Source organism: Anabrus simplex, chromosome 5 (genome assembly GCF_040414725.1).
Source record: "Anabrus simplex isolate iqAnaSimp1 chromosome 5, ASM4041472v1, whole genome shotgun sequence".
In the NCBI taxonomy this organism is placed as follows: Eukaryota; Metazoa; Arthropoda; class Insecta; order Orthoptera; family Tettigoniidae; genus Anabrus; species Anabrus simplex.
Genome location: NC_090269.1, coordinates 137450578 through 137466174, shown reverse-complemented (window position 1 = coordinate 137466174; position 15597 = coordinate 137450578). Strand labels below are relative to the sequence as shown.

General features: G+C 39.9%; 1 protein-coding gene across 1 annotated transcript in view; it reads left to right on the top strand.

Moving 5' to 3' along the window:
- The window catches only part of LOC136873855 (cysteine dioxygenase type 1), a 208954-nt gene extending 203870 nt beyond the window's left edge, over positions 1-5084 (top strand). Inside the window, exon 5 of the mRNA XM_067147142.2 lies at positions 4716-5084. The gene's annotated coding sequence lies outside the window, so the exon portion shown is untranslated. The remainder of the gene's footprint in view (positions 1-4715) is intronic.
- Positions 5085-15597: the final 10513 nt, after the last annotated feature.

Sequence of the window (15597 nt, the reverse complement as noted above, 5' to 3'; positions counted from 1 at the left end):
CTAAGTATCTCTAGGCCTAGGACAGAGATAGTGAAATCTGTTTGTGGTCGAATAAGGGTAGAAAATTTCCAGGATGAAGAAATTAGAAAGAAGTATATGGATATGATTAGTGAAAAGTTCTGAACAATGGACAGTAAGCAGGTTCAGGATATACAGGGTCTTTTTTATGGCCTGCTCTGTGTGTCAGGAGGACATGCACGGAAGGAGATAGCGCGGCCGGTTGACTCATTTGCCGAGAGATATATTGCTTCATGACCGGTGAAGATGTTCTAATGCAGTACGGTAGCGATAACCATTGCTTCACATACAGCAATAGTTCAGTTCATCTGCGGCAGTGGTAGCGTGTTCAATGTGTTCGCTTTAAAATAGTGTAGTTTCTGTAGGAATACTAATCGTACGTTTAACGAGTGATGTATACAGTAGAACAGCGTGTATTCATTGTGCTGTGCTATGCAAAGCATTCTTCTTATACAGAATGCCGCTTTCGATTCATTCGCAAATTTCCTGGAATCCTCCCTCCCCATAGGAGTACGGTACGTAGATTAGAAAAGAAGTTCCGCACCACCGGGTCCATTCTTAACAAGAAATCACGCAGGAGACGAACCGTTTTAACAGAGGAAAAGCTTGATGAAATAGGAGCTCTCTTGGAAAGAACTCCAACAAAATCCCTGTCGCATCTCGCCGTGCAATCTAATGTATCATTATCTTCTGCCCACAAAGCAACAAATTGTTAACAGCAAAACCGTACAAACCCACCCCTGCCCAATATTTAAGAGGACCTGACAGTTTCGCTAGGGTTCGGTATTGTAACTGGTTGCTTCAGTCAGTTCACGATGGGTATGTTGACCCAGAACTTTTATTTTATAGTGATGAAGCATGGCTACACTTAAGTGGCTATGTAAATAGTCAAAACAATCGCTACTGGTGTGCAGAAAATCCCCACCAGCTGCATGTCCGTCCACTTCATGATGTAAAAATAGGAGTTTAGTGCGCAATAAGTGCTCGTAGAATTATAGGGCCTATATTTTTCCGCGAAACAATAAATGCTGATCGATATATAGACCTCATACTCAGACCATTCTTTCAAGAGCTGACGGAAGAAGAAAGGAGTAATGGTGACTTTATGCAAGATAATGTGACGGCACACACTGCTAATCGGTCTATGGAGGTATAACGGGAAGTTTTCGAAGATCGTGTGCTTAATTATTCCCTCTAGATCTCCTGATTTAAATCCCTGTGATTATTACTTGTTGGGGGATGCTGAAGGAAAAAGTGTATGTGAACAATCCTCACACAAGAGAAGAACTACAAGAGAACATTACACAAATTATTTCGAACATCACATGAGCTGAGATTCGTTGAGTGTCTGCAAACCTATTTACGAGGTGTCAGGCATGTTTGACAGCTGAGGGACAACATTTTGAACATTAAATGTAATGCCAGGTAGGTTTTAGACTAATAGTTTCACTAGAAATGGATTTCTATATGTGTGAATTGCTGTGAGTAGTGGGGAGGAAAAGTGCGCCATATACCAGCTAGTGACCGAGTGTCATTGCGCCAGCCATGCCGTGTTCTGAGCGGTGCTGCCGAGCATGCTAAAGAAAAGACCCTGTAGAAAGAGAATGGGTGGCATACAGGGATGCTGTAGTAGGAAAGCAAGGGAATGTGTACGAACAGCTGTGTGTAAAGATGGAAAAAAGCGAACATCTTGGTGGAATGATAAAGTGAGAGCACCTTGTAAATGTAAAAAGGTGTATCAGAAATGGCTCCAAACAATGACTGATGCAGACAGGGAATTGTATGTAGATGAAAGAAACAGAGCAAAACAAATAGTTGTTGAATCCAAGAACAACTTGTGGGAAGATTTTGGCAAGATGGATGCCATGCATGCTGACTGAAGACCACATGCGGCAACGAGTTGATTCTTCCCGCGCATTTCTTCAACGCTTTGCAGCTGAACAGGACAACTTTTTGACTCAACGGTCATGGGTGACGAAACCTGGACGTTCCACTTTACACCTGAGACCAAGCAACAATCACGCCAGTGGCGGCATCCCTCTTCGCCAAAGCTGCAGAAATTCAAGCAAACGCAGTCTGCTGGTAAAGTCATGACAACTGTGTTTTGGGATTGAAAAAGGATATTGTTGGTTGACTTTATGCTCGCTGGGACCACAATTAACGCTGACAGGTACTGTGAGACCCTGGAAAAACTTAGACGGGCAATTCAGAACTGGAGAAGAGAAATGTTGAGCAAGGGTGTAAACATTCTCCATGAAAACACTCGCCCGCACGTCGCCCAGCAAACCGTTGTTCTCCTGCAACAGTTTCAGTGGAACATTATCACCCACCCACCCTATAGTCCCGACTTGGTGCCCAGTGACTATCACTTGTTCCCTACGTTGAAAGAACATTTGGCTGGAAAGCGATTCAGCACCGACGAGGAGGTGAAAGATGAGGTTCACAACTTCCTGAACAGCATGGTGGCAAGCTTGTATGACATGGGCACACAAAAACTGTCACAGCGTCTACAAAAAAAGTGTAATATTCTTGACCCGGGGCTCTGAAGACTGCCGAACTCCACATTTGAGTGTAAGGAGACTCAATATTTAGAAGGAGAATTCTTTTGGTGGGCAAAATGGCATTCTGCACAGTTTCTTATACAGCTGCTAGAAGGAATCAGTGACCCTTGCCAAACAGAATATGAACACTTGTTTTGAAGAGTAGCAAGCATGTGTTCCATGCAATTTGTTTTACCGCTCATTCCTAAAATAGTGTCATGGTGTCTTGATTCTCTGAGTGATAGTGCAATTGAAATCCTGACAAAATGGAATTCAGGATCTGAACTGGATGACAACAATGATAATGATGAAGGATCTCTACCTTCCATCAGTAATTCAGGTCATGATACATACCCAGTTATGAAGATAATAGCAAAATATAAACAAAAATCCACAGTGCATACATCATGTACTTCAGCTAACTTGTATTTGAATTTCAATTCACAGTCTTGATATACTTGGTATACCTGCTATTTTTCAGGTAATGAGGATAACCTATGTACAACTGGATAGAGGAAGATAGCAAGCAATCTCTTCCCATTCTTTAGGGGCATAGTGGTGTGAATGCTAATATAAATAGTGAGTGTTCTATGTTTGATTGCTTTTCTGCATTTGTTTGTACAAACATAATGAAATCTATATAAAGTGAAACTAATAGGTACTTTGATGCGTGTACTGTGGAAATACAACAGCTAGAACACTGAGGCCAAATTCTACCTGTAATAAGTGGATCACTGTGAAATTATTTAAACTCTATTACGGTACTTTTTTGGTATAGTACTTCATATAATTGTGAAACTGCTGGAAATTAAGCAATTACTGGAGTAATCATCCCTTAATCCAAACCTCATTCGCTAGAAAGTTACTGAGCAGGGATTGATTCTTCCAGATTCTAAATATACTTCATTTAAATAATAATGACACTTTTATACCTAGAAATAAGGTTGGTCATGATCCCTTGCATGAAACGATGCCCATTTTATGATGTGTTAGTGAAAGTGGTGATGATTATTGTTTTAAGAGGAGGTACAACTAGGCAACCATCCTCTATTAACACTAATCAGAGAAAAAATGGAAGGGATCCGTCACTTTGAAAAATGAAGGTATCAGCCAAAGAAAGACAAGCGCCACGAAGGAGGTGAAAATGAAAGACTCCCTAGGCCTCAATACCTAATACCGTCGAGGTCAGAAAAGAACAAGAGTTGACCAAGGGAGGTCGGATAGGATAGATGAAAGTGGGGAGTTCAACACAATTAAGTGGAAGTAATGCCAGGACTCAGTTAAGGGCCGCATGGTCGCTAAACCATGCTCTAAAGTTCAGAGCCCCTGGGGTCCCTTTTAGTTGCCTCTTACAACAGGAAGGGGATACTGTGAGTGGACGACCTTGAAAATATAATTAATCGAGTGAGTGTTAGCAGTCAAAAAGGGACTGAAATGTTGCAGGATAATGGTCACAGCAAATCTCCAGTGCAAGAGGATAACATACCAACAGGAACAGAGGTTGAGAACAGAGAGAAAGAATGTGTTGCAAATAATAATGAATACTGTCTGACTGATTTAAATGAGTCAACTCATGCTATTGAAAAACACAGAACTGAGGCATACAAATGCTTTGAAGAACGAGCACAAAGATTGCAGCAGTGCTCAGATCGTCATTTGCCACCAGTGGAAAAGGGATGTACAGTTCTCAACTCTGATCGAGGAAGAGGAGATTCAAGGTTGATCTTGGGCGTCGTCCTCAAGACAACGGCTGATGGCTTCTACCGAAACCGAGCTCGATAGCTGCAGTCGCTTAAATGTGGCCAGTATCCAGTAATCGGGAGATAGTGGGTTCGAGCCCCACTGTCGGCAGCCCTGAAGATGGTTTTCCGTGGTTTCCCATTTTCACACCAGGCAAATGCCGGGGCTGTACCTTAATTAAGGCCACGGCCGCTTCCTTCCACTTCCTAGGCCTTTCCTCTCCCATCGTCGCCGTAAGACATATGTGTCGGTGCAACGTAAAACAAAATAGCAAAAAAAAAAAAAAAAAAAAAAAAGCTTCTACCGAATCGGGACGAGAGACGGTGTGCTGAGCCAACTGAGATAATAAACTGATTATTTTTAAATATTTCGGGAAGGGATGATACTGTATGTGACTGCGACAACATTTTGTTTCAGGCCCCAGTTCAGTACATACCCTCTTAGAAGAATCTCAGAGGAGGAAGTTCCAGCAGGGAAAACTGTTGTCTTGAGGACAATTGCGATGTCTCAGTCGACGGAGAGCAGCCAGAGATTCTTCAAATGCCACTGCCAGCACAAATGTCAGACTCTAAGATGCTTTTGCAAAATGAAAAATGTGTTGTGCAACTCTAAGTGCCATGGTGCACGCCGTTGCTGCAAAAAATGAATGTTCAATTCTGTTCTGTTTTTCATAAACTAAAGTGCAACATTCAGAGCAGAATTTCTTTTTTTTGTCTGTTCTTATCTCATACTCTTCATGCTATTTTACATAGCTATGACTGCAGCTCATAAAATGCAACTTTTGAAATACGACTATGTTTCGTTATTGCAGCACCATGGTTCTCTTGACAGTGAAGGTATGCCATCACTAGTGATGGTGCACTATCCCCAGTGAATGTTGACTGTTTGGCAAACCTGGTATCAATAATCCACTTTCACTAAAGGGGTCAGTGAAGGAGCACCATCACCAGTGATGGTATTCCTTCACTAAAACTTCCACTATAACATATAGATGAATAACAAACCACATAAATATGGGATCATATTTTTTATGGTTGCTGATGCCAAATCCGGCTATGTTTTAAACATACAAATACACCAGAAAGGGCCAGAAATGAAGAATCCTATCACAACATTGGTTTGTGAACTTTATGGTAATTTATTAGGACAAGGTCAAGTCATTTACATGGCTAGATTTTACACAAACCTGACATTATTTGATTAGCTGTGGAAGGTAGTGGTGAGGGTGGTGGTGGTGATTATTGTTTCAAGATGAAGTACAACTAGGCAACCATCCTCTATTAACACTAATCAGAGGGAAAAATGGAAGGGATTCGACACTTCAAAATATGAAGGTATCAGTCAAAGAAAGACAAGGGCCCAAAGAGCATGAAAATAAAAGACTCCCTAGGCCTCGAATGCTCTAATACCGTCGAGGTCGGAGAAAAACAAGAGTTGACCAAGGCAGGTCAGATAGAATAGATGAAAGTGAGGACCTTGGCACAATTAAGTGAAAGCAATGCCATGACTCAGCTAAAAGCCCCCTGGTTGCCAACCCACGCTCCCAATTTGAGAACCCCTGGGGCCCGTTACAATCACCTTTTAAGACAGGGAGGGGGCACCGTAAGTATTATTCTACCGCCCCCACCCAAAGGTCGCTGCTGTGGAAGGAAGGGGAACTTTCAAAAATGCTCATGAATTTCCTACCAAAGAAAGGAAAATTTTCATTCCACAGAAGTGAACACTTGTTTTGTTTGAAGTGGAGGGATACGTATGATGCATTCATGTTATCGACAGCACATAACGTTTCAGCGTTGACTTCTTGAAGTGTCATGTCTGTAAGTGGACAATGGCGACCATTTTGGCTACACCATCCTATTGACGGCTGATCTGAAAAGAGCTGTTGAGGAAAGCCCGAACTACTGATGTAGGTTTCCCAGCCACAAAACCCTTCCTCTGCCTGGACTGCATCTTCCACATATCTTTCCCTGAAGGATGAAATGGAGTAGAACATATTTCTGAAGGTATTGCATTAAATGACTGAAGGAGGCGAGTTTGCGTGTCTTGATGGTATTGGTAATCTCCCGTTTCTTTCTCATCCGTATCAGCACATTTTCTTTTGAATCTGATCTATCCAACTGATCCAGAGCATATGGCGAAAGCACCATATCTAGAATGCCTGAAGTTCCGTCAAGGAAACTTCTGTCAGTGTCCACGATTCTGCTCTGTAAAGGACTGAAAAGACACAGAAACAGAGAAGACGTACTCTGAGGTCCAGGTTGAGGTGACGACCTTTGAGGACTGTTTGGAGCTTGAAAAATGTGTTTTAGTGATGGGAAATGCTTTCACTTGAGAGTCTTGAGACTGGCGTCACAGATCTTGAGAACAATTCTCCTGTACTGCAATCCGTGTGACATCCCAGAAACTATGAGCGTAAGCTTGACAGTATATCATCATCAGTTATTGCGTGAAATAACATTCTCATATGGTAATGTGTGTGCTGAAAATTTTTGTCAAAAGCCTGGAAAAATACTGCATGTTCGAGTATGGGTCCCTTAATACAAAAGTGAGTATCTTAAATGGTATACAAGTTATTTGAGGCAGACACCTTAGCTGAATAACCCTGTATAATTTCTTAATAATTGTACGAAGTAAATAGGATGTATACCTCGCATTTGTTGTCAACAGGGTAGCTTCTTGTGATTCAGACCGGGCCGGAGGTGTTCTCTGTGATGATTCTCCTTCAGTGATATTATGTGTTTTAAATCCTGGATCATCCCAAAAGTATTTCTGCTGACATATTTTACTTCTTTCGAACAAACAACACAGCAAACTGTGCTATATCGCATCTCTTGAAAATAATCGCACATCCATGACTTAGTTGCGCTTCGGTGAATTACACATTGCACTGTCAAATACCGAAGTACCTAATTATGATGTGAATACTCTATAACATTGGAAGAAATTATTTCCTTTGTCACCATAATGTCGGTAAACAAGCACTGGTCAAATGGATATTGAATGTGTGGTCTGATAAATTATGAGTGATAATGATGTACACCTACAGAAGCAGTCACTTTCTGTACTTAGCATACTAATTCATGTACTTACAGCTGCATATAATGCCAGAATGTATATCCTTTATAATTATGTTATACTGCATCAATAATAGACTCATAAGTTATGAATTTCATTATGATCCGTATCACTATCAAAGAGTAGAAAAAGGTCCACCTATTCAATACCATTAAATTAATATTTTATCTTATATTATTGAAAGAGTCTACACGGAAATAGAACCAGTAATGAGCACAATCAGGAAGAAATGCATTTCATATTTTGGACATCTATCAGGACACCAGAGAACAGGATCATCAGGAGAATAATAGAAAAAATTATGGAATAGTAAGTGCAACATTAAGTGGATTACAGAAATCAAGGAAGATATGGATGAACTACAAATTATGGTGGAAGATCTAAGAAACAAAACCAACAAAATCAGGAAACTCGCAGACAAGCAAACCAGAATCAACAAACAGACAATAGGAAGGGTGATTTCCGATGAAGAAAGAAGGATAAGATCAGAGAGAATGAAGAAGTAGCTAACAGAAAACTGAAAAATTCTTTGTATAAAGTTGGCTAGAGTGGTCCAATGAAGGCCATAAAATGTAAATAATAATTGGTACTGGTTTTGACTTTGCTACATTAGGTCATCTTCAGCCATGATTAAATAAAAAATTATAAATTGGTATGTCTTAAGTAAAGTCTTTATCTAAAACAATAATGAAATGTCAGACTACACATTTAAAATTGGAATTAAAATAACACATTAAAACTGCTGTGAGTGGTGGTGTTGGACTATGACAATGTCCTTGTACTAAACAAGTCTTGAGTCTTGAATTGATCTTGGAGCCGATATTCACTGTTTATATAGTGGACCCAATTGATTTACAAATTATGCCTTACTGAATAGAATATACGAGTTTGTATAGCTTGGAAGGGGACGTTCACAACTTGAATATGTGGCCTTTCCATCGCATGTAATGATCTTTGTTTCTGTTTTGTTTTCTGTCTGAAATGAATGTCTGAAAAGGAAAAAATATATAGCTATATGTTCCTCGTAATTTAAGTGCACTCGGCACGGGCACCAACACCAAACTGATTGACAAGAGGGAGCGGAGGCATAGCTTATGATAGCAGGAGTTGGAGGAGGAGTGGGTGGGGGTCGGGTAGGTGGGGATGAACAGATTGGTGGAATTGACACGTCTTTTTTACGTTTATACTTTGCGTATATGGGATTAATTATGTCAAATAGAATATTAGGTTTTTCATATATTTCATTAATATTATAGTTAGGATTAAAGTACTGTTCTAAATGAATGTAAATGAATGTAACAGTTCTCCAACATGATGCGGTCAAATAATGTAAAAAAAAAATCCAAAACCCACGGCACTTAACGCCCTTCAAAGGGACTTGGCCTGCCCAACGACCGCTGCTCAGCCCGAAAGCCTGCAGATTAGCACGACACATCCTCTTGGCTGTTATTCTGGGCTTTTGAGACCGGGGCCGCCATCTCACCGTCAGATAGCTCCTCAATTCTAATCACGTAGGCTGAGTGACCTCGAAACGGCCCTCAGGTCGAGAATCGAACCCAGGGCCTCCGGGCGAGAGGCAGGCATGCTACCCCTACACCACAGGACCGGCTCAAATTATGTAAAACTATGCTTAAAGTCTGCCATGTGCTGTGCCATGGCAGAAAACCGATTGCATTATGAAGCTTTAACATGTTCCATGTATCTTATTGAAAAACAACGTCCTGTATTGCATTTTACATGTGTATATGTCAAGAAATATATTAATTACTAGCAGTTACCTGTGGCTTCTCTCATGTGGATTTCGTAATTTGATCAAAGAAATTGTTCCTCGGTACTGTACTAAGACATTATCTGAAAATCCCTATAAAGTATAAAACCTCACTGAAATATTGAGTTTCATTTACCCCAGAAACTCTTTGGTATTGCCTTTTGGGGCTAAGATGACCATGTGACATAGAACTGTACACGTGAGAACGTTGTCTCTCAAGTAAAAAAAAAGAAGTTTCTTTATTTTTAAAGGACATTCCAAATACCTATTTCCACATGTGTAACATCTTCAGGTTTTGAGATATAAGTATCCCCATGGTAGAGTGTCGGCCTCCGGATCCCAAGATAGCGGGTTCAAGCCCGGCGGAGGTAGTTGGATTTTTGAAGGGTGGAAAAAAGTCCATTCGACACTCCATGTCGTACGATGTCGGCATGTAAAAGATCTCTGGGGATACATTTGGTATTGACCCGACAAAATTAATTAAATCTCAGCCATAGCCGCCCAAGAGAGATCCGGTTTACTCTAGGTCCGCTAGATGGCGGACAGAGTAAACCGGAACGTCGAAATTGATGAGCAGACAGCCAGATGGCGTCAAATCGAAATGTCTGCAAATGGTAGCTGAGGCCATACGATTATTATTATTATTATTATTATTTAACCCCTTTATCAGCCCTTCCTGCACCCCCACCTGAATGGATTTTCCAAAAACAAAAAAATACATGTTTATTTATTTTTAAAGGACTTTCTAAGTACCAAGTTTCATGTCTGTAACATGTTAAGTTTTTGACATACACTGTAGATATACTGGTACTCATTTTAAAAATTTAGCTGATTTTTCAATTCTATTCAGCCCCTTAAGTCGTTTTCTGAAAACAAAAATATGTGTTTCTTTTATTTTTAAGGGAGATTACAAATACCAGTTTTCACGTCTGTAACATCTTCAGCTTTGAGATATAAGTATGCTCATAAAAAGTTCGACTTCTTTGTCACTTCTTTCCACCCCCCTCCTACATTAAGTGAATTTTCCAAAAACAAAAAGTAGGCATTTATTTATAAAGGATCTTCCAAATACCAATTATCACGATTGTAACATCTTCAGTTTTTGAGATATTTGTATCCTCATGAAAAGAATTCAACTGCTATTTCTCACCCCGCTCCCCAAAGGATACGTATTTCTTTCTTTTTAAAGGAGACTCCAAATACCAATTTTTATGTCTGTAACATCTTCAGGTTGTGAGATATCAGTATCCTAATAAAAATAATGCAACCCCCTTTTCAGTCTCTTTTACCCCCATGTTAAGTTTTTTTATTTTTTAAATATTAAAAATACAAATTTTCACATCTGTAACATGTTAAGTTTTTTGAGATATACCGTAGATATGCTCAGGGATTATGTGTACCAATTTTGGTTAACAGCTATGCCCAAACGTACACGCATAATCTCGCTGCTGTAGAATCCTGGAGCTGATGTTGCCATGGTTATGGCAGTTCATTTCTTTATCAGATTCCTAGAGCAGGGGTAGTGTGGTGCCAATATCTCCATAATGGTTGGTTTTAGGGCCTTAAAACATGGTTTTTAGGCCCATAGGGCATACCGAGCTTTGTTCTTTGCGTCAAGGGGCTTAACATGAGCTTTGTCTTGTCCTTGTATGACAAATTCAATATTTCGCCTGTATTAGCCTATTGTTTTTATATCTCCCCCCCACCATCAAACTGTTTTGAAAATAGAATACAGGCAATGTCCTTCAGGGATTCATCATCATCATCATCATTTCTTTGCTCCAGCAAGCTGGGTGCGGTTGTGTACGAGCCTCCTCCAGTTTCTTCTATCCATCCACAGATGCTGCTCATATATGCGACACCAGTTCGCATCTCAAATTTCAAGGTCCTTCATTATCTGTTTTTCCCAAACATCACAGGGTCTTCCTCTTGGTCTCTTCCCAGGAACATTGTGGTCAAAGTATGTTCGAGGAGTCCTGTGATGGTTCATTCTTTTCGTGTGACAATACCATTGCAATCTCTTCACTTCTCGAGTCTCCAGCAAGCTTCTTTCCAATTCAAGCTGTTGTTGGATATCCTCATTCCTTATTTTATCCATTTTTGTTTTTTGTAGACCAATGTGTAGCAATTCTGGTTGGCAGCTATGCCCAAACGTACACGCATTACCTCACTGCTCTGGAAGTCTGGAGCTGATGTTGCCATGGTTACGACAGTTTATTTCTTTACCGGATTCCTACAGCAGGGATAGTGTGGTGCCAATATCGCCTTAATGGTTGGTTTTGGGGCCTTAAAACATGGTTTTCGGGCCCATAAGGCTTACTGAGTTTTGTTCTTTGCGTCAATGGGCTTAAAATGAGTTTTGGCTCATCCTTGTATGACAAATTCAATATTTCGCCTGTATTAGCCTATTATTTTTATATCTCCCCCCGTTGCCCCCCCCCTCGAATTGTTTTGAAAATAAAATATAGCCTATAGCACTCAGCGATAATGTATCTTTCTATTAGTGAAAGAATTTTTAGAATCGGTCCAGTAGTTTCGGAGATTACCCTCCAGATATAAACAAACTCACAAAATTCGCACACTCTCTTTATTACATTAGTACAGATTCCATTTTGAATAATATTTTAGGTGAGAAACGTGATAGAAAATGTCATTCTTGGAAAAGAGATACTGTAGACACTTGCATTGTCAGATGAAAGTTAAGACGACTGCTAGCCTGGAGACTCATTTAATAATACATTGCCGACTTTCTACTTGGATAAACCTGATGACCTGAGAGAAGAATCAGCATCAACTAGAACACCAGATTCCCATCCTACTGAACAAGACCTCCAGATGCCAAGTACTAGTACTGTGAATATGGTGATCACATCTTTTGCAACAGCAGCAGGACAACAACAAAAAATACTTCTCAACCCATGAAATATAAAAACATGCAGTGGAAAAGAGGTTCATTGTCAGTTTCTGCTGATGACATCTTGTTTTTTAGGTTCACAGAAGCTTCCTGAAAACATATTGGAGTTGTCTTCTCCATTACAATTGTTCAATATTTTTTCAGTGATAATTTGCTTGAAAAAATTTGTGGAAAAATTTGCCGTTATAGTGTACATAAGACAGTAGCGTAGTCAGGATTTCAGTTTGGGGGGGGGGGGGCATTCATCCAGAATTTTATTTTGATAGGTGTCCAAACGTCCATAGTTTAGGTGGTGTAGAATACCGAAAAAAGAAATAGGTGTCCTGGGATCCAAGTAAGAGTGGTGGATTCGTGCGGATTCCGGAAGTTAATAGTAATTTTCTTCTTCTTCTTCTTCTGCCCCCGCTTTTCCCACATCTGTGGAGTCGCGGGTGCGAACTGTGTCGCACATGTGGATTTGGCCCTGTTTTACGCACGGATGCCCTTCCCGATGCAACCCTATATAGAGGGATGTAATCAGTGTTGTGTGTTTCTTTGGTGGTTGGTAGCATAGTATATTGTCTGAATATGAATATGTTGGGACAAACACCTAGTCCCCAGCCAGAAGAATTAATCAGACGCGATTAAAATCCCCGACCCAGCCGGGAATCGAACCCGGAACCGTCTTAACCGAAGGCCTCAACACTGATCATTCAGCCAATGAGTCGGACTCCGTAAGCTTATATTAATGTACATTATATATAAAATGATAAATAAAAGTACATTCGTTAAAACTCCTGGAGTGTCTGGACTTCTTGGACGACAACTCCCTGTCCCCCGGCTACCTCTGTTACTCCCATCCCAACATAACTGCAGCATTTCATATATTCCGAGTACAAGTGAAGTGAATGCAAGAATAAACTGTTTGAGTAAGGATGCAATATTCTGGTTTAGAATAAATACGGTAAAGTTATTATAATAATGGTCATGTGATAAGCAATAAAGAAGTGACATTTTATAAAAATAATGCGGCAAATATACACACACACACACACGCTTCGAATACAGGTTTTTTGCCCTTCTTGTCCGTGGCTAGATGATGAAGGCAAGAGAATGATGGCCCACCGTGACTCGTTATTTCGACATTATAAACAAACCCTAGATGACACAGACTTCGAATCTAACCGCATCTTAAGAAATCGCACAAAGCAGTTAATCAGAAATTTTTAAAAATGTATATATTTTCAGAATTTAGCTAACAACTTAAATTCTAATCGCGCACGGGACAAGCTTAGAGCTCTGGGAATAGGAAAACATCAACAGAGACAGACAACTCCTGACATTCCACTTGACAAACTGAACGATTTCTTTAGTAGAATAAATAATCAATCTACCCAAATTAACTGCACCGACTCACCGCCCTCTCCTCCAGCCAATCCAGCATTCACATTTCACAGTGTCACAGCAAAATCAGGTTAAAAGGCTTTGTACTCGATTAAATCAAAGACTACAGGTGTAGATGATATTCCTATTACTTTTATACATAACATTATGGGTGCTATCTCGCCTATGCTGACGCACATACTGAACTACTGTTTACTAAACGGAACTTTCCCTACTGTCTGGAAAACAGCCAATATTGTATCGGTACCTAAGAGTTTAGACCCACAATCGCACTCTGACTATCGTCCTATGTCCGCACTCCCTGCGCTTTCTAAAGACTTTGAACGTTTAGTATACAAGCAAGTTCTGGAATACCTCAATAAAAATGCTCTTTTGGACCCTTTACAATCTGGATTTGAGAAGGGTCACAGTACCGCGACAACACTTTTGAAGGTTACTAAAGACATTACAAACGCTATGGACAAACGACTGCTCACTATAAGTATCCTTCTTGACTTCAGTAGCGCCTTGGACACTATAGTAATTCCGACTATAATAAAGAAAATGGAACTGCTAAATTTCGACCTGGCTGTGCTTAAGGTTTTTTGTTCTTAATTGAGTAACCGTTAACAGCGTGTAACAGTAAACAACAAGGCCTCTAAATGGAAAATGAAACTTAGTGTTGCCCCACAGGGCAGTATTCTACGGCCCCTAATTTTCTGTATTTTTATCAATAACATACCATCTGTGACAGGAAATAACACACATGACCTCTGTGCTGACGATCTTCATATATCGACACTGCAAGACAAGATATTAACAGGGATCTCCGACGACTCAGTGTGATGTATATGCACAACGTTCTCTTATACTACACTGCAAAAAACCTCAGACAATTATAATTGGATCACGAAAATTACTGAGCTGCTCAAACAATGTCGCAATTCCGCCTATTCTACTGAATTATTCCCTACAGTAAAACGGTTTAAAATCCCGGCGTAATGATGAATGAAGCAGTTGATTGGTCTGATCACACGAAACAAATACCGGTACGTAAAAAGATTTTTGGAGTTCTTCACCCTCTTAAACGGCAGAGGGATGTATTTCCACTAAGGCCAAACGAATACAGACACTCATTCTCCCTATTCTTGATTATTGTGACGTTGTTTTAGTTGACATGACGAGAGAAGAAACACTTAAACTTCAACGAGCACTGAATTCCTGCCTGCGATTTATTTACAATATCGGGTACGATGTTCACATCACCCCATACTATCAGACTGTCTCATGGCTGATGGCTGATAAACGTCGGCAGCTACACACTTTAACGTTAGTGTTTAGAGTGTTAGCTGAAAGTCAGCCAATGTATATTTCTTCTAAATTCATCTTTTTATCACCATTTTACAACTTAAATACACGTTCTAGATTCATTCTTTCTATTTCACTGCACCGCACAAATAAAATTAATAGATAATTTGTGGTGACTGTCGCCAGATTATGTAATTCCCTGCCAGTTCAGGTCAGAGAAACTAGCTTTTTTAAATCACGATTTAAGTTCACCTGCCGAGACTACCTGCTGAGGACAGCTGACTGAATGCTTGAAGTATGAATGTGTGCGTTCCTGAGGATTAGCCATTTTAACAGTTTTTAATATTAATTAGTTCTAATATTAATTCAGTAAGTAATTTATTTAAATTCATTTTCTATTCTATTAATTTATGTAATTTTAACTATTTTAAGTATCTCAGTATTTTATTTAAGATTCTGATTAGTATGTGGTTAAGTGTACGAGAGGGCCTGGAGCCCTAACTTCGCCACTGTACTGAAGGCACTAATAAATAAATAAATAAATAAATAAATAAATAAATAAATAAATAAATAAATAATGTAAAGCGTATGGGTATAGATATTTTGTTAGTTGATAAAGAAAAATACGCGTTACAACATATGCTATGTAGGGTTTATCTTGTCCTATTAGTTTCCAACGCGGTTAGGGCCACGCAGCTGTGAGCTTGCATCCGGGAGATAGTGGATTCGAACCCTATTGTCGGCAGCCCTGAAAATGTTTTCCCGTGGTTTCCAATTTTCACACCAAGTAAATGCTGGAGCTGTACCTTTATTAAGGCCACGGCCGCTTCCTTCCCACTCCTATTCCTATCCCACCGTCGCCATAAGACCTA